Source organism: Arvicanthis niloticus, chromosome 21 (genome assembly GCF_011762505.2).
Source record: "Arvicanthis niloticus isolate mArvNil1 chromosome 21, mArvNil1.pat.X, whole genome shotgun sequence".
In the NCBI taxonomy this organism is placed as follows: Eukaryota; Metazoa; Chordata; class Mammalia; order Rodentia; family Muridae; genus Arvicanthis; species Arvicanthis niloticus.
Genome location: NC_047678.1, coordinates 17356471 through 17383182, shown reverse-complemented (window position 1 = coordinate 17383182; position 26712 = coordinate 17356471). Strand labels below are relative to the sequence as shown.

General features: G+C 47.6%; 1 protein-coding gene across 1 annotated transcript in view; it reads left to right on the top strand.

The window, feature by feature from the left end:
• The first annotated feature begins 5255 nt into the window (after positions 1-5255).
• The window catches only part of Pxylp1 (2-phosphoxylose phosphatase 1), a 65258-nt gene continuing 43801 nt past the window's right edge, over positions 5256-26712 (top strand). Inside the window, exon 1 of the mRNA XM_034484434.2 lies at positions 5256-5929. The gene's annotated coding sequence lies outside the window, so the exon portion shown is untranslated. The remainder of the gene's footprint in view (positions 5930-26712) is intronic.

The following is a 26712-nucleotide window of genomic DNA, read 5'->3' as shown; positions in this document are numbered from 1 at the left end:
CAGAGAGCCTCAGTCCCCATTATGAAGGTTTCTCTCACTCTGACTTCCAATGCTTAGTCAATCTCTGATTGATTCCTTTGTAGGGGGTAGTGTTTGTGCTAGGTGCTTCTCATCAGTAGGCTTATCATCAGAAATCACCAAAGACACTGACCGAGCTATGTATGGATCAGGATTCTACTTCTGCTTTGTATAAATGTCATGTCTCGTTTCCTCTCATCCAGCCTCCAGGATGACTAGACAACCAAGGAGGACCTTGCTGTTCTTGGCCTTGTGCTCAAAAGTTACCTGGTCTCCTTGGTATTTTCTTGAGCCCTTTTTCTTATTGTAAAGAAACTTTCAATCTTAGGGTTGTTAGTGATGTAAACAAAAGAATATAGTTTACCTGAGAACCACCACAACATGGTGACTGTCTGCGGAAAAGATCTTCACCAAGGGAAGAAATCCAAACATTCTCTCAGAGGAATTTGAAATCTAGGACAAGCCCTCATACTGAAAGAATATTGAAATAATAATTTCAGCATGACACAAAAGAATGCACAGGTAAAAGTACCTTAAGCAAGGCAATTTCTTTTTGCAACAAAAACTAAGCTAGCAAGCACCATGGCCAAGATGGCCTCCATCTTTTAATCCTAGCAGAGGTGGTGACTGTTTCTCATGCCATTTGTAAGAGCACAGCTTACTGAGCAATGTGACTGGCCAGTAGCACTGTGGAATCTCTAGGGGTTGGACAAAGAGTCAAGTCACAAAATAGGAGAGGGGCTTAGAAAATATGGAACCTTGTTGGGTTAACTACCTTTGGTAGGGAGACATAAAGGTTTTCTACTTTTATAATGACATTGATGTTACCAGAATCATCTATTAAGCTCTTTTTGTGTGACATTCTTCCTGGGAAAATGTAATTTAAAAAAAAAACAAAAACAAAAACTTAAAGGGAAAAGTGACTTACACTCATGAGTTCAGAGGTTTCAGCTCATGGTTGGCTGGTCATTGTTTCTGGGCCATGAAGAAACAGAAGCCAAAGATCAGGGCAGAAGGGCATGTAGCAAGTCGCTTAACTCATCGTGACCAGGAAGCAAAGAGAGCAAGAACTGTATGAGGAAAAGATCTATCTTTCAAAGTCACACCTCAGTGACATATGTCATTCATCTAAGGCCCCATCTCCATATAGCCCATTCAATTATGAGCTCTTCAGTGGGTTAATCTTGATAAGATTAGACCCTCACGATCTAATCACCAAATAGCACTAGCAACTGGGGACCATACCTCCACACATGATCCTCTTGGGGTAATACTTCATATTCAAATCATGACACATGTTTCTAGCATACAGACCAAGGAAGGTAACAGGGATGCCGTTCCCTCAGACAGGGAGCACCAGTGCAGCTTTTGGCATGAGAGTCTGTAGTGCTCCGTGCATCAAATTGAATCACTGAATAAACAATCACACGATCTGGTCTATTGCTCAACAAAGAAGGCTGGAGTCAAAGGATGTCAGAGCCGACTCAGCCAGTGCCCAAGCACGTAATGACCTGGACACACCGTGACTTCCTATGCAGTTTTTTGAAGAGTTTCAAATCAAATTTGTTCAGCTCCTCTGTGGGGCTGTTGAGATGTTTTATCTTTTTTTTTTTTTTTTTTTTTTTTTTCATTCTACAAGCCCGGGTTCAGTGGAAGGGCCCTGAAGTGTCCAGAGGACTGGATCCCAGCCCTCACTGTCTTACCAGCTCAGTTTGTGGGTAAATTTGGGACAAGTTGATTATTCTTGACCTCAGCTCTCCTTTGACCATAGACTTCTACATGAATTGGCAACGGTTTCTCAATATTTAACCCTTTTAGCTTCCATCTTGCCACTCTGGGCCCTAGGGGAGGTCTGTGGTCTCTCGTTCTCATGGACCCTCAACTCCAGTTGCTGTAGCTCATGTCACTGGGAACTTCAGAAATCTCTGCTGGGCCCTTCATCTCTTCTTGACTCCTTTCTGCATTGCTTCTTATTGTAAAATGAGAAGGCTGGACTTGGCTCATCTGTCCATTCATCTGGCTTTGGTAAAGTGCTTACTCTATAAATTTGACTGTTTTTAGATACATAGCTTGCCACAGCTTTTGTCTTTTTATGAGTTCTAAATGTGATTCATGTGAGTTCATCTAATGCTTGCCTCAGCTGTCCTTAGAAAGATTTTTCAGCTGGACTGAGAGTTTAGAGGGGGAAAAAAAAAAGAATATTCAGATCTATGATTCATTGAATTACTCTAATATTTTTGTGATTTTTTTTTTCTTCTTCTTCTTTTGGCTCACGGTCAGGTTCAGAGCCCTCTCTTATTTTTATTTAATGTGGTTATTTTGTGTTCTGTTCTCCCAGATTTGACTTTATAATTAAATTTCCCAGATAGATGGGAAAATGAGTCCGCCCTCCCTCATTGCTCTCGGGAGTGGGAAGGGGCTTTTATAATAAGCCTGTTGGGGGTGGGGGGAGGGACCGCAGCTGGTAGCAAGGAGAAAGAATCATGCATGCATAAATGAGAACAGACCACCCTGGAGCTGGGGGGTGTCTGCCTTTCTAAAACATGAGCATGTGTTAGGAAGGGCGGCTCTGCAGCCACCTAAGAACGGACCTTTAACCTTTTGCAAGATACTTATCTCTCCGAGGTGTTAGGGTTGCAGATGTGGGGTAGACAGAACAATTTCCATTTAATATAAATATGTCAGTCAGTCTGGTGTTCGCTGCTATATGAATCGACAGAAATCTATCCTGAATATTTTTTATCTTAACCTTTGATATTTGAGCACTTAGTATTTCTCCACATTCCCTGTAGTGGATGAACATTCTAGTTATAGCCAAAGAAACCAAACCCACAGTGAAGAGAATTTTGAAATAACATTGCCCATCTGAACATTTTGGTGGGCAGCACAGAAATATTTTGTGGTGTTAATAGATTTGGCTGTGAGGCAGAATTGGGGGCACTCCAGGTCTTTGCAATGTAGAAACTGGCTCAAATAAAGCAACCTGTTCTCCCTAGGACGACCCGTTGGCATGGCTGTTTGTTAACTCAGACTAGGCACCCTGTGGCAGTGCCCCTGTAAGAAGGGAGGGGACAGAGAGCAGGTTTTGTAGTCCACAGACAAAGGAGGCTGTGCGAATATTTGCAGGCTTTTTTTTTTGCTCCAGAGGCAAGATTGCCTTGAAGGTGTTCATCCGCTGATGGCTGCTCCAATCCAACTAGGGATGCAGGGGCAAAGTGGCAAAGTGAGCTGCCCAGCAGAATATTCATGAGCCACCCAGTGTTTTTAGAGGACAGGCAGACTCAGCTTTCAGTGAATGGTGGGTGGCAGTGACTCTGAGTGTAGCGCGTGTAGCAAGGACAAAGGAGCAGACAGGACTCTGCTCAGGAGGAAAGGTGGAGTCCATGGTGCCTTGCTAGTTCTGTTTTACGGTCATCCAGGGGCACAGTTTGCTGCTCTATCAGATGAGTAATGAAGGTGACAGGCGCTGTTTTGCAGGAGCGTGTGACACTGCTGGGTGGGGGCTTGTCCTCGTCAGGACTCTCTTAGTTGCCAGGGCCAGAGAAACAGAATTTTTATTTCACTTGGAGGATAGTAGGGGATATTTGGAACATGTATTTGGATAACCAGTATTATGTTGGTGCCCTTCATGAGAGAAATCTGCCCCTCCTTCCTGCTTGAGGATATCTGGGACCTACACTCTTTGGTACTGCCTCCCCAGCTGTTAGCCAAGTGGCTCCAGCTGCCTTAGGCAGATACCCTTTTTCATCGCTCCAGAGGGAGGCTTGACATGCTTCCCTCTAGGAGCCTTTCCTTTTCCCTTCCCTGGAAACCCTTCCACCCTTAAAGGTCCTCAGGAAAGGAGGTGTGATGCTTTCTCCAGGGTGAGAAGGATGTCAGAGTCTTCAGGGAATAGGGGACAAAGGAAAGATGCCAGGACTGAAGCTCAGACGATCGTGGTATCAAATCTTAACCTAGATTGCAGGATGGTGCAAAGCTGGAAACTCTTAAGTTCCCTGTGGAGGAAGATTCAAGCAGAGGAGGCCTGTTCCCACTCCCAGTATGTACACTTCCAGAAGAATACCCCAGCCAAGTGGGATAGGGGCAAATTTTTATAGAGAAATGGTGCCCAAGTCACCTTTCATCCTCTTGTGATTGTATTGAATCTAGGACTGTCCACATATCCCATGTGAAGGGTGAGTAAGTAGCCAAGAAAGGGAACCGACCCCTATGGGCTACAGAGGTTGTGATACAGGACTGACAAGGGCTCAATCCAGAAGAACAAAACCAGGCCTGGCTAGTTTGCAGAACAAGGCTGGTTTTGTGTTGGAGGCAGAGTTGTGAGCCTGGGTCTTCTGGACACTCCTGAGGTCCTGAAAGGGTGCTAGGCTTCAGAGAGAGCAAAGCCGAGTGTCTGGGGTCAAGTACCAGGCCTAAAGCTGACATGGCCTACGCTTTTTTTCCCCCTGATTTATTTTTATTTTTTTGCTTTGGGCTAGTGTGGATGGAGCTGTCTGTCATCTGCAGCCTGTGTGACTTGTGAAGGAGTGGAACTTGGAATTAGAGCAGAACTGTCAAAGTCTGTGGAGGGAAGGAAGAGTCTGTATTGGGTAGGATGCTTGGGCTGTGGAGGTCCTTGAGGGTCAGCCCAAGTAGGAATTTAAGGGGGAGTGAGATTTCATGCTCATGTGTTGGGGAAGTTGTCAATAGTAGTCAAGGTGTAAACAGGCTGAAGGTGGCGTTGATTCTGGGTAATACGGTGAGACTGATAGAATTAGCTAGTAGCTAGTGTCCCTCAGGCAAGTGCCAGCTGGCCATCAAGACATTTGGACAGAGAAGGCATTCCAGATGGCTGGATCACGGAGGTAAATGGAATTCAGACCAGGGAAGCAGAATCTAGCTGATTTGAGGAGGTGAGGGGGAATGGAGGTAGATAGAAATATGGATAAAATACAAAGTTTTGATTTAGTCACTATCGAATGAGTTAGGGAAAACCAAGTGATGCGCTCCGTTGGAACTGCACCTTACAGGAAATAGTGGCTAATTGCACCTGTTTTGTTCAGGGTCAGCTCAGGGTGTCACTGTAGTCCCGGAGCTGACAACAAAGACAATCTCACAATTGCGGTTGGTGAGATCCTTCTCTACAGCATTTAGGGGAGAAAAAAAAAATCCACAAACGTCAGACCAAATAAAACAACATAGCTTTACAGAACAAGTGCTGCGCGGGTCTTCAGCGGCCAAACCAGGGGCTATGCAGAAACGCCCGCGGGACTCAGCCGGGACCTCTCAAGGGTGCCTGCAGGCCTTTAGGGACAAAACTACTGCGAGGTCTAGAGTAGACACAGGCCGGATGTGGCCCGCGCCGGAAGAGAAGCGCTGGACGGGCGCTTGGGTGGAGGTGGCACGGTGGCTAGGTTATGACAGTTTTGAGTCCATGAGGCACCTCGGGACCCACGTCCGCGACTAGATCCGCGGCGCGGGGTCAGGCACGCAGTCCCAAAGCACCCACGCCAAGGCTGGGACAGGTCTAGGGCCGTGTCCGGGGCCATGCCACCCTCCCGGGTCCTAAGTCCAGCGTAGGGAGGAGCACAGGCCCTGTGCGTTCCGAGTGCGCGTGCTTTCCACGACCCGGACGGCGCGACCGAAGCCTTGTCCGGATGGCTGTTTGGATACTCCGGGGCCGTGTCCGATTCCAGGGCCCGGGGTGCGGGTCGCCGCAGCCTGCAGGTCCCGCACGGTCGCCTGGGGGTGGAGCTCCAGGGCGCCCCGAGTGTTTCGAGCTGGGCAGGGACCGGGCGGTCCCGGCAGGGGGCGCTGCGGAACCCCGAGTCCGGCGGCCTGCGCGCGCCACCGCCGCCTGCACTCCCGCCAGGAGGAGCTGGCTGCCGGTGGAGAGCCCTACGCACAGCAACGGAGGCCGGGACCGTAGGCGGTGAGTGAGGCGCGCGCCGGGCCCCAGCGGTTGTGACGATCCTCGCTGGGCAGGCTTGTGTCTAGGGTCTCGGTGGGCGACCCCAGAGAGGTGTCCGCGATGCCGGGATCCGAAGGCAGGGGCGGGCTTCTAAGCAGCGGGTGTGAGCCCTGCTACCAAGCTCTGTCCCTTATCTACGCGTTCCCCAGTTTCCACCTCTCCCCACACCCCTCCCCGCGTCCGGGGTCCCCGTCCTCCGATCCGTCTCCCCTTTCTCAGCCCCGCACCCTAGAAGCCTGCCCGCACACCCCTTTTTCTCCCTGAAGCCCTCCCACGCCTACCTCCTCCCGCTTGCCTGCCGCTCGCCTCTCCCTCCCAGCTCTGCTCCTACGGTCCCCGCTGCCACCCCAGCGGGGTCCCATTCTGCCCCCGCTCTCCTGCTGAGCGACGCAGCGGGAATCTGAACTCCCGGGTCCCCCTTCTCCCGGCTGTCCCGAAGCAGCGGTGTCCAGGTAAAAGGCAGCTGCAACTTCACGGCCTGCCCCGGGGGTGGGGCTGGTGCTTCCCCAGCTACCTGCTGCCTGCGGTGCCAGAACCCTGGGCCCATCCGAGGGCCACTCCACGCGTGCAGGTTATGCTTGCTCAATGTTCTGCTTAGGACCGTGTGGTTACTTCGTTGTTTGCTTTTGCTTGGTGAACTTGGATAGGTTGCAATTTCTAAGAAGCCGGCTTTGCCACACACAAATATGGAGCAGGTTTTCTTTGCGGCTGCGACTGGCTTTCAGTAGTACCTGTGGATGGGGAAGGATTAGCGATGCTGGGGGAATGGAGCTATATCTCCACTCTCATTCACCACGGCCCTGGGAAGCACAGGAGAAGTTAACTATCCCCTCTTGGATGGGCCAGTGTCTTTGTGGAAAGGCAAGGATGCTTTCTAAACATTCAACAGGTAAAACCAGTCAAGAATTTGGATCCGATCTGGTGCGGATAAGGAAATGTGGGATGAGTGACCCACGAGGGGCTCTGGGAAAGTCCCACCGCTGAGGGACATTTGTTGCTCTTTGCGGCAGGCCCCAGGCTGGTCCCCTACTATGGACTAGACAGTGCTGAGCCCAGCCTACCCTCTGGAACTGTCGGTCGGGCTTGGCACCAGCCCCCTCCTCAGAGGTGTTGGTGCCCTGTGGTGACATCTGTGGGAAGAGGATTTAAAGCAGACGGCTTGGAAAGCCTCCTGGTCCCGGGAGAGAAGGGAGATGGCATGGTGACAGCCAGTGTGTGCATTTACCCCTTCCCTTCTGGGGTCTTTCATTAAATCTTAGATTAAATTAATTGCCTATTCTGAGAAAGAACATATAAAGGATATTTCTCTTTTAGCATCAGAGAAAGAACATGTAAAGGGTATTTCTCTTTTAGGGTTGGCTCCTGGCCAGCCAGCCCTCACAGATACCTTGGGAAGCTGCAGCTGGGTACCAGTGGCAGCGTGGACCACTTGGAGCACAGCACTCTGGGCTGTAGAACTGCCCTATCTGTATTTGTGGTTTTTCTTTGATGGCTTCAGTAGTGATTAGTTCAATAGTCCTTTACAATTAAATAGATAAGTAATTAGGCAAGGAGACAGTGGAGCTCGGTAGGGCCCTTCTGAGTGTTCACAGCTTTTGTATGAATCTTCTTGTCCTCACAGTGATAGGCTGCTGTCAGGAGTTCCCTCTGGCTAGGAATGAAAACCTGCAGGACTGGGGTGGACCTTAGGGCCTGGCCAGGTGCCCCTGCCTGGTACTCAGTGTTTGTTTGTTTATATATCTATATCTATATTTATATCTATCTCTATCTCTATCTATATCTATATCTATATCTATATCTATATCTATATCTTGGTGCATTAGTCTTGAGCCCACAACCCATGCCCTCCACTGGGCTTCAGAAATATCTCTCAACAGATTTGAATATACATGCGTATAAATGTTAAAGTCTCTCTTGCTGGAGACAGATTCACTATCTGGTAAGGCGGGGTGTGAAGGATCAGAGAAGGGATAGAAATTCCATTCCTAGGTCAGGCTCTGACAGCTGGACCTGTCCCTCAGCGGAGACTCCAGACTTTTAAAGAAAGAAATAGTTCTCTTCATCCTAGAAATTGGAATCAGAGGGTGATGGGCGTTCTGGGGAAAGCCCAAGGCTGCCTACTGAGAGGCGAAAAGTCCACCAAGACTTATCCTGTAGGCCCTGGACTGAGGCCCCTAGCTCCTTCATACTATTCTCTCTCTCTCTCTCTCTCTCTCTCTCTCTCTCTCTCTCTCTCTCTCTCTCTCTCTCTCTCTCTCTCTCATTCATTCATCCATTCTGGCTGGCCTGGAACTCTGTGTAGACTAGACTGACCTCAAACTCAGAAATCCACCTGCCTCTGGGTCCCAAGTGCTGGGGTTAAAGATTTGTATCACCACACCTGGTAGCCCTGGCTTCTTGGACATCCTGCACCCCTGCCTGCTAATGGAGGAAGCTGCAAGGGAGATGGGTCCCTTGCAGAGCCCCACCTGCCACTTCAGGCTGTGCTGATGTCACTCTGGTGGGTGCTGCCCACTCCACACCTGGTTACCGCGGCAGCCCAGGACTGCCCTTCATGTACATTTCTGGCAGTGTGTTTTATAGTTCTGCTGCGGGGGAGTTCCAGTGTTGGGGGAAATTTGCTTTGGTCTGTCAGGTGTAGCTTTGCCAAAGTCCAGCCCTTTGTCCTGTGAAAGGCCAATTGGAGGAAGAGCATACCCAGAGTCCCTGCTGTAGGGCTCTTGTCCACTTCGCTTGGGAATCTGGGGACAGCTGGAATTCAGAGTCCCACTTGTTTATGGGGACCTGTGCTGCCCTGGTTGTCATTAGCTTATCTTTCTCAACCAGACTGTCTCTCTGTTCAGGTTTGGCTGTTACCCAGGATTCCTGCAGCTGGCAAAAACCTGTTTTTTAGAAGGGGTTTAATTAGTGCCTGCAGTTTGAGAGTGAGAAAGGAAGAGGTGTGGGGGGAGAGAGAGAGATGCTACAGTATGAAGGGGTGGGAGAGAAGATAGAATAGTGGAGACCTAATGATCCAGAGAGAGTTCGGCTCCAGGTCCTGTCCCCGATAGGACTTTGGTTGGTAGGTAGAGAAGATGCCCACGTTCTGGCGTAGGGGTTACTGCTTAAAGGCAAAATCGCTGAGCTAGAAGAAAAGGAGCTCACAGTGATCTAAAGAAAAGTTTCCTGGACTCACTCTTCTGGTTCTTAAATGGCCTGGGAAGCCGTCTCTGAAATGGACATGCAGGTAGAAAGACACTTAGCTGTTGTAAACTTGTGTCAGGACTGTGTCCTAGGGATCTGGTCCACTGGGCCAGGTTGGTCAGGGGTCTAGCCTGGGGTGCCACCTCACTCTGGAGATGCTGTGGGAACTGTCTAGAATAGAGTACTGTGCCCTCAGGGAATGAACAAGAGAATAGCCTTCAGTGGGAGAGAGGCACCCACCCAGAACAGGGTCCAGTAGTAACAGTCAGCCTGGAACTACCTCAAGTCAGCCTCTAGGAGGCACCTGTGAACCCGAGATGCACTTCAGGGTCTACTCAGGGTCCAGAAGACAAGAGAGCCCCACCTTACCAAACCAGAATCCATCCTTGTGTCCCTTCATCCTTAGAGCCCGCCGGCTTCCTCAGCAAATCTGGGATGGGGAAGCCACTGTCTTTAGTGAAAGACCAGTCTCTTATGAAGGGAGGGACAAACCCAGGAGTATGGAAGGAAGAATTTAATGATTAAAAGTCAACAAAACAAAACAAAGCTTGATTGAGCCTAGTGCAGTTGTTCCTGCAGCAGAGAGGCTAGGACATCCCTCCACAAAAGCCTTCCACCCATGGCTGCATCCCTCAGTCCTTTACCCACTGTACACTGGTGGCACCTACACTGTGTTGGGAGCTCTGAGTTGGAGGAGAGGTTGGAGAACTCAGATATCTAATATTGGATGGTAATTTAGGGTACCCCTAAAGTAGAACACAGATAGTCTTCAGTTCCTGGGGCAAATTCCTCTCTTCTGGGTTTTTAGGGTTTGGAATGTTCTCCCATTCTTTCTTTGGCTCCAGAGAGTAGAGAACCACAGAAATGTACAAATACACTCAATACTTGCAGCCGCTCTCTCATCATGCACATTCACAGTTCTGTTTGCAAAGCATCTTTTTGTCATCTCCTTGCCACCCTCTGTGTCACTATGCATGACCAACATCCTTACAGAGAGCTGTAGCATGGAAATCAGACCCTTAAAAGACAGATTACGATCAGAATTATTATGCTTGGTGTCGACCCGCCTCTCCTCCCCCTCCTTTTCACTTCTGCTTCTGTGGAAGGACATCATTTATACCAACTTTATAAATAGTTTTATACTGTCTATACTACCCCCTTTGCTCTTTGGAGACCCCATCTTTCCAATTAACAAACTGCAGCTTGCTTGCTTAAGCTGGCATCATTCTCGGGTCCAGTCATTCTCTGACTTTCAGAGATAGAGTAATATTATTTTGAGCATTTTAACTGTAACATGAAATTAATATCTTGCCAACTTTATTATTTGCAAATACGGAAGAATATGAGGAAAAATATCATTAAGTCTCTGCTTTTAAAATCATAAAGTCGGGTTGCATTAACATTATTAAAGTTGTAAAAGAATCGTTTAAAAGCTTAGAAGTTAATTTGTACGCTTTAAAAGTTACTACTAAAATGTAGGGAGATTTACATTTGAACTTCCTTAAAATATAGACAATGGCTGGAGAGATGGCTCAGTGATTAAGAGTACTGGCTGCTTTTCCCGAGGACATGAGTTCAATTCCTAGCACCCACATGTCTGCTCACAACCATTTGTAAGTCCAGATCTAGAAAATTTGTAGCCCCCTTCTGGACTCTCTGGGCACTGCACACACATGGTGCACAGACGTGCATACATGCAGGCAAAACATCCATACATGTAAAATAAAAATCTTAAAAATATATAGACAAATAATTAGACATTTGGGCAATACAGAAGTTCTAGGCCCCTATTTGGAGCTTCCATGACCTCATTAGAACCCTCTGGGAAGTCTGTGATCTATATTGAAATGGCATAAGATAGTTTTGTCAAGTTGGTGGGATCTAGAAGCACCTAAGAGACAAGGCATGTCAGTGTGGGATTATCTAGATTATCTTATTTGAGATGGGAAGAGCCACTGTAGCTCTGGGCAGTAGGGTTGTGTGGACGGGTCCTAGGCAGAATGAAAAGCAGAAAGCAAGCTGAGCACTAATGTTCACGCTCTGCTTCTGCCTGTGGGTGCAGTGTGAACGGCTACCCGCTGCTGCTGTATCTTTCCTACCGTAATGGACTGCATGTCCTGAACCAGTAAACGCAAGTAAACCCTTCTTCCCTTAAACCGCTTCTTGTCCAGTATTTGGTCTTGGCAAGGAAAGTAATAAATATGGGAGGAATGGGACTTCAGGGTGGCTGAAAGGCTTCCCTTCGAACTGAGCTTTGTGGCAAACACCTGCAACACTGGTGCTTGGGAGGCTGAAGTTGTAGGGTTGCAGGTGGGGAGTCCAGCCTAAGCTACATAGACCATATATTTTTTTTTTTTTTTAAGTCTTCCCTTAGAATTCAGCTCTCTTCAGCAGAGAATTGATTTGGATAATCCTGCTACAGTTGCTGGATAATCAGGTGTGATTACACAGCCATTTGGAGATTGCAGGTGGCCTCTTAGGATGAGTGGGTACTGGCTTTCCTTAGGGCAAGCCTGCAAGTCAAACTAAACAGCCTGCGGTCTGTTAACTCCCTGGAGAGATTTCCCAGGTGTGTGGCTGTCAGATTCTCTGTTGATGGTTTCCTTCTCCTCGAGGACCTGATTTTGGTGGTGGAATTCAGCACAGTGCAGTGGGTAGGAGTGGAGACTGTGCGCCCAGAGTGGCTTTGTATCCTTGGGCAAGTTATGTTACTTCTCTGCTTCAGTTTCCTTATAAAATTGAGGCGATGCTGATGCTACTTTGTGGTATCATGGATCTTTAATAATGTAATATCCCAAGGGTTTAGAACCAGTACATGGTACATGCTTAATGAATATTAATTACTATTGCTCTTTATTCATTGTTTTAGATGCATACCGTCTGTGCCGAGATGCTGGATTTAGACATGGCTCTTAAAATATGTAGGTGGCTGCTGGGGATTGACCTTGTCTCATGCATGTCAGGCAAACATTCATCCACTGAGCTATCCCCCTTGCCCAAGAGGATAGGGCAATAGGTATAGGATAATAGACAAAATATATATGTCTGTCCTGATGGAACAAAGGGTTTTAAGCCTGTATTCACAACAAAGAACCAGTACCACAGTGGAGAGCTAGCTCAGGCTCTCCTGGCTCGTGGCCAGCTGCAATGGCTACGAGCGCCGAAGAGATTAGGATGAGTGCCCAAGAGCTTAGGATGGAAGAGGGGGGCGAGCACCAGCTGGCGTACGCTGGAGTCATGCGATTGCCTTGCCAGCTGTTTAAATAAACTAGAAACTCATTTTCCTTGCTCTGTGTCCGACCCGGGCTTGTGATTAACATTTTAACACATTCTTGGATCCATGTCATGGGTGAGCAGTGGGAGACGAGAGGGTAAGCTCAGTATTTGCTCACCTGCAGGATTTCCAGCAGTATTTTTGCTCCCAGTTGACAGAATGCTATTCCCATTCCTGTTTCAGACTGGGGCTTCAGCTGCCCCAGAAGCCTCCAAACCTTGCTGGAGACCCAGTGTCCATTTAGAACGAAGAGCTCCTGGGGCAGCTGGGGACAGGTAACGGACTAGCCAGGGGCAAGGAGTCAGACCTCCAGGTCTCTTACCTCTGCCACAGCCAAGCCTTCGTAACCCGGCAGACCGTGTTGACAGGTTTGGGTCTACTAGCTGGACCATCCTGCAGCTGGCCTGTCTACCCTGTTCCTTGGCAGAGCGGACAGGGGACCTGCCATCGTGGGCTGTGCACTGAGAAACCTCTTTGATGGACTCTTAGGAACCTCAGCACTTCCTGGATTGTTCGAAGTGTGAGCAGCACACCCTCTATGCTGAAAACCTGGTGGCCATGTCTCTTACTGAGTAGCCCATTTGTTCCTGTCCGGTTTTTAAACTGCTTAAATTTGAAATGAATGAGGTTTCGTCTAAAAAAAAAAAAAAGAAAGAAAGAAAGAAAAGAAAAGAGTCTTGCCTCATCATACTTGGACAGCAGAAATGGCAAATGATTTCATTCACGTCCAAAGAATCGAGTTAAAAGAGGGCAACTTCCCTGGCTGGGAGCTCCGACTTCTCTGGCTTTCTTTCCTCTTGCTCTTTTAGCCCAGTCCTCTTTTGCCGCCGATCTGTCTGTCTCTATCCCAGTTCTTAATGGAGACTCAGACCTGAAGAAAAAAAAAAAAAAAAAAAACAACAACCCAAGCTTGGACATAAATGATTGAAGGTCACGGCCTAAATGCTTTTTTTTTTTTTTTTTTTTTTTTTTTTTTTTTTTTTTTTTTTTTTGGCTCTGTCTCCAAGGTGAAAAATTACTGACTTCTAGAGAAAGTATATTTTAGAGGCTGACTAACAACCAGCAGGCAGAAGGAGCCCCGCTCGCTGTCTCCAGCCTTCCTGAGTTCACGGCGCCTGGGTTTTGATCTGCTCCTCTTGAGTCTTCTTGATCTAATGACTGATGATTATGCTGGTGCAGCTGGATTAATTGATGGTCTTTAACGACTCTGCTTACCGTGGGTAAACACAGTCAGCTCAGCTGAGGACGGTGCTCTCTCAGCTGGAGAAGTGTTAACTTTGGATGTGCAATGTCAGAAAAGAGTTGAGACCGTCTTACCTTGGTCCGGGTCCCACAGAATATTGTGTGTCCTCTCAGTATATGCCCCATGTTTGCACATCGACTGTTCAAGGGCCTGTCTCCCCAAGGTGTCTGGGGGGTGGAGGGCAGAGCCTGCCCCCAACACATCTCAGAAGCTTTTGATCTTACCACTAACGGGCATGAAATAGGGGTCAGTACAGACTGGGTGAATCGGTGATGACCATGCAAAGAGCCCGTTGATGGGTGAGCGCCCTTGCCTGCAGGTAATAGGGAATCGTGCTTAAGTGGCCTTAGCGAATGGCACTGTGTAGCCAGGTGTCTGAAGGTAGGAGGCTTGTTGTTTTCAGCAGCTGTTGTGACAATTCTCATGTCCCTCCCTTCTTGAGTTCATTATAGGTTACAGGTACAGGTGCTTCTTCATCCCCAATGACCTTCCTCTCTGTCCTTTCTCGAACATCAGCTGAGCACTGCTCAGATCCCGTCCCCTGAAGCTTGGGGGATGGCTGACAAGGAAACTGATGTGGGCCTGGAGTGCTGATGGGTACTGTGGAAAGCTAAGACCCTGGGTACTGAGATAGCTCAGGATTAGAGGAAATCGCCCTTCCTAGGGCAAGCTGTCTGCTTCACAAAAGGAGGAGGTACTAGCCACGTTTAGTAACTTTTATCAGGAAAGCAGACATTTTCCTGAAGACCCCCCAGCAGAATTCTCTGACTTGATGGCCAGAAGTGTATCACATGACTGCCCCCCAGTTAAAGAGGCCATGTGAATATTTATCAGGGTACACCAAAAAAAAAAAGGGGGGTTATGCAAACACAGATCAGATTAGCTTTCATGGCTACAGTGTGATAGGAATATACTTTTTGCACACATGAGTCTAACACTGGCTGTTCCTGATAGTGTGGGAGACTCTCTTCAAAGAGATGACTTAAGGACACATGTTCTATAGAAATGAGTATGCCATGCTCATTTGTAGAGGTAGGAACATGGGGAGGGGCACTGTTGCAGTATTTTATGGGCCAGGTCAGGGTGAGCTACGCCCCTGGCATTCCATTGGTCAGGGGTTGCCTCAGAGCTCGCACACTTTCTGCCGGGAAGGCTGGTAAATGTTGTCTGTGGCATACCTAAGAGGGAGAGGAGATGAAAGACTGTAGCCACAGTCTTTGCTATACTGTCTCCTCCAAAGTTGGGACTCCATTAGCAAGAAAGAAGAAATTGATATTATGGGGATTGTGGGGGAGGAAACTCCCATGGGGGAAAGGTGTTAGGAAGGCTCTGTTTTAATAACTTATTTATATTTTATGTACATTGGTGTTTTGCCTGCATGTGTGAGGGAGTCAGATCCCCTGGAACAGGAGTTACAGACAGCAGTGAGCTACCACTGAGTGCTGGGAATAGAACCTGGGTCCTCTGGAAGAACAGCCAGTGCTCTTAACCACTGAGCCATCTCTCCAGCCCTACGATATCTGTTTTGCATGGCTGCTTCTTTGCCTCCATTAGGAATCACCAGATGACTCAGGAGGAGAATGGAAGGTCTTCATTCCTTGGCCCTGGTAGAATAGCTCCTGGTTGGTTCATCTCAATAGTTGGAGGTTATCCCAGGGGAAGTGACCTTTAGTTCGCCAAGTCCAGAGGAGCCTGGGAGGGCTCCTTGCACTTGAACCCACCCAGCATCTACAATTTCCCTTCATCTAAAGCCCACTCTTAGCCCACACCTGGATACAGCAAAGAGTGACCTTGATTCCCACTATTTATTGAGAGATTTTTCTTATTTTGTGCTCATGTTTGTCAGTAAACAAAGCATTGGTGAGAAGTCACCTGTGTCCTGGGGTTTAATGCTTTCTTCAGCGTGTCTCCTGTCACCGTGACGGGCTTTTCCAGCCACAGTGCTTTCTGGTGCCCTCCCCTTCTCCCACTGTCCCGTTCTTCCTCCACATCTGCTGAGTACTGCAGCTTATTTAGCTCCAAGACCACCCCCTGTCCCCCAACACCGGGTGAGGCTAGAGAGGAAACTGACATGAGCCCTTAGTGTTGTTGGGCACCAGAGGACAGGTCGGCTCTGGGCACTGAGGCTGCCCAGTATTGAAGGATATCACCCAACCTTGGATTCGGGGCAGCCATCAGAGGAAAGTGACAACTATGTCAAGTTTAAGGATGATCAGGAATAAACCAAGTGAAGAGGAGGTCACATGAGGCCAGGACGGTGACATGGGCTGTGTGAGCCAAAGCTGGTGTGGGCCATTCACTGGTTGGGTACTGTTGTTGGGCTTCAGCACCTGAGGTGGCAGGAGCCAGTGCATGAGACAGATGAGGGCTCCTCTCCAGTGGCACTCAGGGCTTGGCTGTGAAGTGGTAGGGCTGCCGAGTTTGGGTCAGAGTTAGAGCTTGGCTACTTGCAGTTCTGAACTCCACTCAGAGGGTTTGTGTTGGAAGCTGAGAGGATGTGGGCTTCGTCGCTTGCGCCGTCACCTCTCATGCCCTAGCCCTCTGTCACCAATCCTCAGCTGGTCCTGTGCCCAGGCATTACTCAGCCTGTAAAAATAGAGTCTGGCACCAGAGTGCCAGCGAGAAGTTGGTAAGGAGAGCTGGAGCTGTCACCACCTTTCAAGACACTTAACCAGTGAGAGTTTTGATGCAGGGCTTTCTTAGCGCCTGGGGGACGAGGTTCTAAAGCTGGCTTACACTTTCTCTTTAGTTTTGGTTTCCTGTCAGTTCTCCATGCCACTGACTCAGTCAGGCTGGTACCTACCCTGACCTCAGGCTCATTCCCACACACTAACTCTAAACCCACCGAGTGGGCTTGGCTTGAGAAGTCAGGGCTCCTGTGAGGCCAATAGCTGCCATCCAACATTCTGTCGGGTGCCTCCATCCCCAGGTGAGAACCTGGTCAGTCAGATAGGTGTAGTCAGCTCTGCCTATGGAGGATCGGAGGATCGCCCTCATGGGCACAACATAATAGCATTGTGCTGCTTCTCCGTAGGGAACTGAGGGCTGAGCTGAAAGCTGTCAGCCGCCCTCATTGTGATGAATGGTCCCAAGGGCGCTTTCCCTCATCCTCCCTCCCAAACCTTGTTTATTGCAGTGGACTTGATGAGGGTGGGGGCAGAGAGAACGACCTTCACAAGGCTGAACGAACAGCTCTTTCCCTTTGCCTCCGGGGAGGTTAGTGTGAATCCATAGATGGAGTCTCCGGCCAGTGGTCCACGTGCTTCAGAGAAATCGAGGGTAATAACACGGAAGACGTAGTCACCATCCTGTCTCAGGGCTCTGCAGGGCGCATTGTCCTGACTCCACCACAATCCCAAGAGGCAGGTAGTGCTCATCCCAGAGAACGGGAGCACCACCAAGGCAAGGACTTGAGCTGATTTGGCTCACTAAGCTCCATTTCTGCAGGTTTAGTGGGCGTGGCACAACTGCTCAGTAAGTAGGTATTGTATGAATCCGGGGAATCCTCACTGCCAGGAGAGCCGACTGCAGCACACAGAGGCGCTGCTGGGAAGCGGTGGAGTACAAGCCCGGAGCTGTGGCTTGTGACCCAAGCCCTCTGTCCCTGCATCTTGGGAGATAGAGGGCCCAGAGGGCTGGAGAATGCTCTCTAGCTGCTACTGCCTTCCAGTGTGTCCCTCGGCACCTTCAGTGTGACCCCTGTGTTTTCACTTCCGTACCTCAGGGGTGTGCTTAGATGTTCAGTGGTTCCCTACCAATGTGGGAGTCTAGTCTGGGCCCGCTTGTCCTCTTCTCTGGTCCCCGATGAGCTGCTGTTTAAAGCTTGTCATCAACAGCAAAGGAGTGAATGAGCTTCAGACCCCTCTGTACCACTCTGCCTGTCAGTGCCCCATGGGAAATCCTCTTGTCCTGCCCCACAGTGCTTGCCTCTTTAGCAATCCCAGCTAACAGTGCTCCCTGTTCCCTGCTCCTTGGCCCCTTCTCCATGCCTCTGGGCCACTGCAGTGCACGCTCCACCTCTGTGGGTCAGTGTACCCCATGCCCACCCCAGACCTGTGTAGCTCACAGTGCTCTCCGTTCCCTGCCTCTGGGCCTCTGGAGTCTTCCTCTCTCTGTACAGTACTTTGAGTTTTGTATTTTACATCTTACCTCGTTCCTCCAACCTCGGCTTCTGCCATTGTGGGGGTGAGCGGCAGCGGTCCTGCTGTTGTCTGAATCACACTTGGGCTCTTCTGCCTGCAGTGTTGAAAGGAGATACTATTTCCAGACCAGTGGCCTTTTTATAATTTATAAGCTACCTGCCTTTGAGATCTTGCTTAACTACATTGTTTAAAAACAAAACAAAACAAAAGTATAACGTAAGTAAATTTTTTAGCACTTCCCCCTTGAGTTTTAAAACCAGTGCATTTTTATTTTTATTATTATATAATTTTATTGGAAGCTAGGCATATATACAGGCATCCATATGCCTGTGATCCTAGCACTTGGGAGGCTGAGGCAGATGGGTTACAAATGAGAAGATAAACTGGAACAAGTAAGAGAAGCATGTTTCTAAGATTGTTGCCGTCTTCTTCGAGAGGTATGAAGCTGGGCTTCCATTTGCAATGTGTTTCATTTTCCTGCAATCATAGACATAACCACTTAACCACTAGTAACATTTAAGACATCTCTTTTCCTTCTAGGGGTTTTTATTGTTCAGATTGTTACATTTAAAGTCGTGTTGGAAAAGAACCAAGGCAATGGTAACAAAAAAACTGTGTGGAGGAGCACAGATCCTGCTAGAGCAAGGCCGGGAGGGCCTCCCTCAGCTTTATCCCTAATACAGGTGACTGTGCCCCAACACACTGATGGGAGGTCAGCGTCACCATCTGACGTGACTGGCTAATAGGCTGGAAGTCCAGAAAATAAAGGCCATGGTCAGGCTAACCACCTTTAATAGGAAAGAAAACAGTTTTCACAATTTCCTTACATTGTGTGTGTGTGTGTCCCATTTTTTTTTCCTTCAAACTCAGCCAGCATATGTTGTGTCCATGAGGTCTCTAAGCATGGTTCTGGAAGTTTCTATCTTCCTAGAGGAGCTGCTTTTGACCAAGCAGTTGACCTGGCCCAACTGGAATGTTAGGTTTTCTCCCTGGCCAGAAAGTCTGCTCTTTTGAGCAGGTATCTCCCCTGAGCGGCTCCTTACTGCTGTCTTCCTTGGCTCCCCTCCATAGAGGTGACCCAGGAATAGCTTTGGAGGCAAATTAGGAAGATCTGGGCTCACAAAAACACTTCTGGCATCTCTGACCTGTGAAACTGCCAGGAGACCCTAGGGACAGTTTTAGCTTTAAGACATGAGAGAAAATAGTTACATTTCTTATGAGTCTTTACCCTAAACTGTTTAGCACCCCCCCACACACACACACACACAGTAACCCTGAGTGCCATTCGAGAATGAGATGATGATAGATCTGTCTTCTTCCTGCTGAAAGTGGTGTCAGGCACGGCAGTCAGAATACCCCCACCCCCATCCTGTGGCCTATCTAAAAGGCCCCAAAGTACATTGGGTGCTTTCATTTTTATAACAGCAAGTCCTTGACTGGAACCTGGAAATTGATGTGACAGAGAGATGAGGCCAAGGGTTATTAGCATTACAAGTTAGGCAGGAGGAACCAGGAGAAGCCACAACACCAGATTATTTATTTATTTATTTTTTAAGTTCAAATCAAAGTCTCTTGATGGGTTCACAGGAGCACCCATCTCTTGACTGGTTTCTCTTCATTCATCTCCCTTTGGCCTCCAGGGCTGCTCTCCAAAGTGATGGGCCAGGATCTGCTGCTCTGAGGCCCTTCAGTAGCTTTTGGAGCAGCTGGAATCAGCATGAGTTCCCTCCCAACTGGCTTCCAGAGAGGCAGAGAAAAGAACCTTAACTCTCCCTCACTTCTTAGGTTAAACAGTACTTTGCCTGTCTCTCCTGGCTGTAGGCGGCTGCTACAGGGAGCTGAGGTCTGGACTTACACCAGGGCAGCATTTGTCTTATCAAGAAGAAAATCCTTGGTGAGAATTAGCTGTTTAGACAACGCCCGCTATAGATTTAAGCCATCATATGAGCTGAGCAGTCCCTGGGCGTGTGGAGGAAACAGGGCCATCAGTTTAGTGGTCCTTACACTTTCCTGCTGGGTGTTATGACCACAAAGGTGGCCAACATTAGTCACTTCCCCCTCTTTAACTGTCAAGGCCCTCAGGACTCACTTGGGCCTGAGAGGAGCCTGGCCCCTCCAGCCTTCCTTTAACCAGTTGTTCCGTTGATATGAGGAAGAATTAAAGCCTTGCTTGACCACAGATTCACTGGAAGGCACAGAAATTCTTTATAGACTAGACATGCTTAGAGTTTGCTAGGTGGGCCTTCATGAACAAGAGAACAGGTGACTTCCCACAGTGTGCAGGACATTTTAGAGATGCACCTCAGTTCCCTGGGACAGGGGAAAATATGCTCCCCTTCCAATCCCTCAGTATAGTTCTCCAAGTATGATGTCTTAGTCAGTGTTCTGTTCATGGCAAAAGACATGACCACGGAAACTCTTTTAAAGAAAGCATTTAATTGGGGCTTGCTTACAGGTTTTAGAGATTTAGTCCATTATTGTCATGGGGAGCATGGTGGCCTGCAGGCAGCCATGGTGTTAGAGAAATAGCTGAGAGTTCTACATCCAGATCCATAGGCGGCAGGAAGAGAGAGAGACACGGGGCCTGGCTTGAGCTTTTAAAACTTCAAAACTCCCCCCACCCCAACCCCACCAGCGACACACTTCCTTCAATGAGGCCACACCCAATCCTTCTCAAGAATATTGCCACTCCCCGATGACTAAACATTTAAATACATGAGCTTATGGGGGTCTTCCTTATTCAAGTCACCGCATCTGACGGCTGAACACCCAGAAGGTTAGCAATACCAAATGGTACTTTTAACTTCTGTGTGACCCTTAGATAAAGCTGGGGTTAAAACAAACACTTAAATAAACATTGATTAAACACATATTTAAGCAGAATTTTGATGGCAACGTTCAGGCATCATAATCTTTAGCAATGATCAACAAAGCCCGCTGTGCTTCATAAACAGGTACAGCTGATCTTATGAAGACCTGGCTAGCCAAGAGGGCAACAAATACACATGGTGACTTTGTGTTTGTGGAGAGCTCAGATCCATGTTAAAATAAGCCCATCCCCTATTGTGGCACAGGTCTCTGTGGGGTTGCATGCATATACAGAGTAAGCGTGGATAGTCACCCCTTCTATTTAGACATACATATACATATATATATGGGTGTGTGTGTGTGTATATATATATATATATATATATACCTCACCATACACACACACACATATATCAGTAGCCTGGATATAAGGAGGAGATAGTACATGTATGCAGCCTATGTATATATGCTTTGCAAGAAGGCAAGGCAAGGAAACAGGAAGAAATTCCATGGTCTTAACTTGTATCAGTTTCTTTTAAGCATCATGACCAAAAGCAAGGTATACAAAGGAGGGTTTATTTGGGCTTATGGTTCCAGATCATAAGAGTCCATCATGGCAGGGGTGCTTGGCAGCAGGCAGCTGGGAGAGATCACATCCTTGGCCACAAGTGTGAGGCAGAGAGAGTTCACTCAAAGTAGGGAGAGGCTGCATCCTCTCAGAGCCCTCCCTCAGTGACACTCTTCCTCCAGCAAGCCTGCATCTCCTAAACCTCCCTAAACAGCACCCCAAACTGGGACCAGGTGTTCAATACTGGAGCGTAGGGGGACACTCAAGCCACCAGACAACCCAAGCAAAGGTTGTCCTTATCCTTACCACAGATTGTAGCCATGAATGCCAGGCAATGCTGCCTGGATTCCATTTGACTTCCTCTGAGTTCCTAGAGACAAGCTGTTGCTCAGAAGGGAACCCCATGAAAGAAGAGAACAGAATGGAAGGTGTGCCCAGTGCCCATAGGTGGCGCTGTTGCTCTGGAAAGCACATGGCGGAATTAGGAAGAGGAAAATGACATTGGTGCCGGTTGGGTTTTTTTTTTTCCCCCCACCCAAGCATGGGGTGGGTTGAGGTTAAATGGATCTGTGATTCTTTGTGTTGCTGGAATTTAAGATCCAAATGGTTAAAAATAGCTAATCCTGATTTAATCCATAAGTAGCCAAATAGTGGTCCCACTATCGGTTCAGTACCCTCCTTTGATAGGTTAGGAAAAAGTATATTGAACAGGGTTGGGGAGTCCAGCAGAGGAGTTGGTTCGCTCCTGTCTGGGGGAGTCTGTTCTCCTAGAGCTCTTTTTACCTCAGTGAGGCTCACAAAACGCTTTTGGCATCTCTGACCTGTGAGGCTGCCAGGAGGCCCTAGGGACAGTTTTAGTTTTAAGACATGAGAAAAAATAGTTATATTTCTTATGAGTCTTTACCCTAAACTGCTTAGCACCCTTCCCCCATACAGAGAGAGAGAGAGAGAGAGAGAGAGAGAGAGAGAGAGAGAGACAGAGAGAGAGAGAGAGAGACAGAGACAGACAGAGAGAGAGAGAGAGAGAGAGAGAGAGAGAGAGAGAGAAACCCTGAGTGCCATTAGGAAATGAGGTGATAACAGATCTCTCCTGGTTTCGTGAGAGTTACCCTCCTCTCAGAGCCTCACCTGAAAGGAAGTTTCTTACACCCCAGTTTCTAGTGTTTCCTTAGTCTCCGACTGCTTCCTTTGTAGGGTAGTGCCCTGTGATAGGTGTCTCTTAGCAATAGGCTTACCAGAAGTCACCAAGGACATCTATGCAGCTGTGGACCAGAGCTCTATATTCACTTCATGCCAGGAGAACGTCTCGTTTACTCTCTTATCCAAACTCCAGGGTGACCCAGCCACCAAGGAATATGTTGTTATTCTGTGTTTCTTACCTCTGACTTGTGCACAAGGGTTACCTGGCCACTGAGATAGTTTCCTGGGGCATCCCTGCATTGCTGAGAAACTCTCCATTCTGACATCAGTACCCATTCAAAACTTCACCTAAGACCCCGTGGAAGCTACTGAAAACGTGGTGTGGGGGACATTTCTCCCAAGGGAAGGCACCCCACACTCTGCCAGACAAATTTGAAATCCAAGACGACACCTCAAATTGTTGTGATAATTAATCACAATAAAAATTAAAAAGATTAAAAAATAATCTTGGTGTTGCATGAAGGAACACATAAAGCAAAAGTAACTCAGCAAGGCAATTTATAAAAAATGTATTCATATTTTATGCACATGGATGTTTTGCTTGTATTTATTGTCTGTGCCCTTCATGCATGCAGTACCTAAGGAAGCCAAAAGAGGGTGCTGGATGCTCTGGAACTGGAGTTGCAGACAGCTCTTGGTTGCCATGTGGATGCTAGGAATCGAACCTGGGTCCTCTGCAGGAACAAGTAGTTTCTTTTTGCAAAAATGTTTGGGTGCACCAGAACCCACACTGGGCTAGCATGCATGAATCGTGAAGATGACCCTTTTAGCCCTAATGCAGATGGCGACTGGGTCTCATCCCATTGGTGGGAGTTTGAGTTCACAACCGGATGATGGGCTGATGGGTGTGGGAGAATAGGGTGCTTCAGGGCACACAAACCCTGGTCAGGTTAACTACCATTTCTCAAAGTAACAATTGCTAAACTTCATCTATAAAAACACACACATATATTTATCTATTTTATTTGTATGGGTGTTTTGTCTGCATGTACAACTGGGTACTACATTGGTGCCTGTTGCCTGGGAAGGCCAGGAGACCATTGGATCCTCTGGAACTTGAGTTGTAGATGACGTACTGCCATGTAGACGCTGGGATTCAGACCTGGGTCCTCTGGAAGAACAGCCCACACTCTTAAACACTGATCCATCTCTCTAGCCCTTAAGTTTATTTTTAAGAGTAGCACTAGGTTCTGAGTTCTATACAGTATACAAATAAAGTTGCCCATCTGTGCCTTAAAACAAACCCCAAGTGTTCTGCCCAGCCTTTGTAATATAGTCTTTATTTTTATGATGTTATTGAGATCACACAACACGTCGTACTATAACCTGCCTTGTAGTCTTGCTTTAACATAGAGTCTGACTTAACAGCAACATTTCCCTCTTAATTGCTGGTTTTGTTAATTATTCACAGTTTTTATAGAAGGCATAACATGGATGAGTAAACTCTGAGAAGTCTTTCTTCCTCTATGGCAGAAATAACAGCTCACCTAGAGGCTGTCTCCTGCCAGGTTTTTTTTTTTTTTTCCTGTTAGTTTCACACAGCTTCTGGAAATTTGCATATTTATGTCAAGGTGTGCAAAAGCTAAGGTTTACCTAAGTGAAAACTGAAGGTACAGTGTTCTGCATGGCTTGGTCCTGGAAACCTGATTGAGGCAACAAGGGAATGAAAAGAGGACAGACACACAGATACACACACAGAAAAGCTGGGATAGGACAGGCTGAGCTCACTCTAATGGAGGACACTTGCTACTATGCAGCAATCTGAAACTTAGCACAGGAAGAGGCTTTAGCTAGTCCAGGTGAGAGTCTCAGAGGGGAGCAGCCTCCGGTTGCAGTCATCTGAAAGGAAGAACCAGCTTGCTAGTTTTGTGCATACTGTAAGCACCCACACAAAGGACCAGAGGTAGGCTTTCCCAAGTCCCTCAGCCTCACCTGGGAAAGGCTTTGCCAATGCCCACAGTGAAAAAGATTTTACAGAGAAAGAGTACCTTGGCGATCAGGACCAAGGAATACTGGAAAAAAAAAAAAATCACGCCACAAAACAGACACCATACAAGAGATTTGTTGGGGGTGGGGAGAGACACAAAAGGGTTTCTCTAAACAGGGATGGAAAACAAAGAAAGACAGACAGAGATACCATACCATGATAGCGTGAGCTTTATAAGGGGTATGGAGCGTGGGTACAGGAAAAATATGTGACAATGGTGCCACGTGGAGATGGTGCTGGTGAATGGAACCATGTTAAATTGCTTTTTAGTGATGATGGGGGGCCTTGGCACTGAGCCATTGAAGGGAGGAGGAACCTGACTCTGGAATGTGAGCAGTTCTTAGTTGACTAAACCACAGGTCTGATTAAAGTAGTGGGGTCTTTGACATGGCTGTGCTAATGACCACAGCGCAAATTCACTTGAGTCTTCTCACATGAGGTAGTGCTGTGTGTGTGTGTGTGTGTAATGGTTATCTCTCTCTTTAACACTCTTACTCTTTTAATTCCCTTCTTTTTAAAAGATTTATTCTTTGAGAATTTCATTATACACACAATGTATTTTGATTATATCCACTCCCACAAACCTCTAGTTCCCCCCAGTCTCTATCACCATGTCTCCCTCCTAACTTTATGTCCAAAAAAAACCATTGAGTCCAAATACTGCTGTTCATATGCACATAGGTACAGAGGCATTCACTGGAACACGGATAACCTACCAGGGGTTGTGCCCCTAAAGAAAACTGACTCCTCCCCACCAGCCACCAGCTGCCACCAGCTCCGCTCTCTTGTTTTTCACTTGGCAGTATTTCTTGGACACTCAATTTCCCCACTTAAGCCTAGCCCTTTCTTTTTTACAGCGGAGTCCGGTTCCAGTGTGTACTGGAACTGTTTGTCATCTTTTTACCCGTTCTCCCATAGACAAATGACACGATTGTTTCCAGATTCTCATAGTAACTTCTAAAGCCTTGTTTGCCTGGGAGACTGGTTTTCTGTAGAATTCTGACCTCTGCTGTGGTTCTCCAGCTTGGTGTCCTCCGAGCTCTGAAGCAAGTGAGCAGCTAGGCAGAGTCTGCATAGACTTTTGTGACTTAGCCTATAGAAACTTACGTATTATCTTCTGTCACGTTCTGCTAAAGAGAGCCCACGGCCTGCTCAGAGGACATACAACACTTCTAATGGGAGCTAGGGCAGTAAAACCCCCACACTTTGATACTCTCCCTTTTGCTCTCTCCTTCTCCATTTCAGCCTTGGCTTCAAACTTCCCTACCTGTTACGGTTTCAATAGCAAATGTCTCCATAGGCTCAAGGGTGAATACTTGCTTGGTCTCAGGTAGTAGCTCTATTTGGTACCAGGGTTCTGAAAACTTGAGAAGGTAGAGCTTAGCAAGAGAAACCAGGTCACTGGGGTGAGTCCTTGTAGACTCCATCTTGTCCTGGGCTCGTCTCTAGGACCTTCTCTGCTCCCTCTCACTCCCGTTCCCTCCTGTCCACTACCAGACAGTGCCAACTCTGAGCTCTTCTGCTTGCATACATGAGGCCAAGCTGCAGAGCAAGCTGTCTTCAACCATGAGCCAAAGCAAGTTTTTCTGTTACTCAGTCACAGTGAAGACAAAGTGACAGATACATTACCTGCCTCAACTTTCCAGAACCTTCCAGAATGTGTTTTGAGACTTTTCACCTCTCTCCTTGGGCATCTCCAGAAAGCCAGGGCTTCCCTAGCCTACATTCTTCTCTGGAGGTAGGGAGGATGTCCCTCCAGGGTTGGCATCCTAGCTACTTCCTTGTTACCCTAACTGGGTACATGGACAGAGTCTCCCAAGTCCCCAGGGAACAGGACATTTCTGTATATTAAAAAATGTGGAGAATGGGAGGCATTATGGGGCTGAGTCAGAGGATGGGACCTTGTAGTTCATGAACAGTGTTAGCCAATAGGCCTAGAGCATCATGGGAAATAGAAGTCCAAGGGAGATACTTCCTGGAAGAATAAGATCTTTCTTTCCTCCTTTCTTTCTTTCTCTTTCTTTCTTTCTCTTTCTTTCTTTCTTTCTTTTCTTTCTTCTTTTTCCCTTCTTTTTTCTTTTTTCTTTTTGATATTTCAAGATAGTTTCTCAGTGTAGCCCCAGCTGTCCTGGAACTTGCTTTGTAGACCAGGCTGGCCTCAAACTCTCAGAAATCCACCTGCCTCTGCCTCCTGAGTGCTAGGATTAAAGGCATGCACCACCACTGCTCAGCAGGAAGAATAAGATTTTGTGTTGGGTTTTAAATCAATGTGTTTAAATGATTTGTCTTACAAAAGAAAGCTTCAGTATATACTGAGGTCAGAGAGAAACAGCATAGAT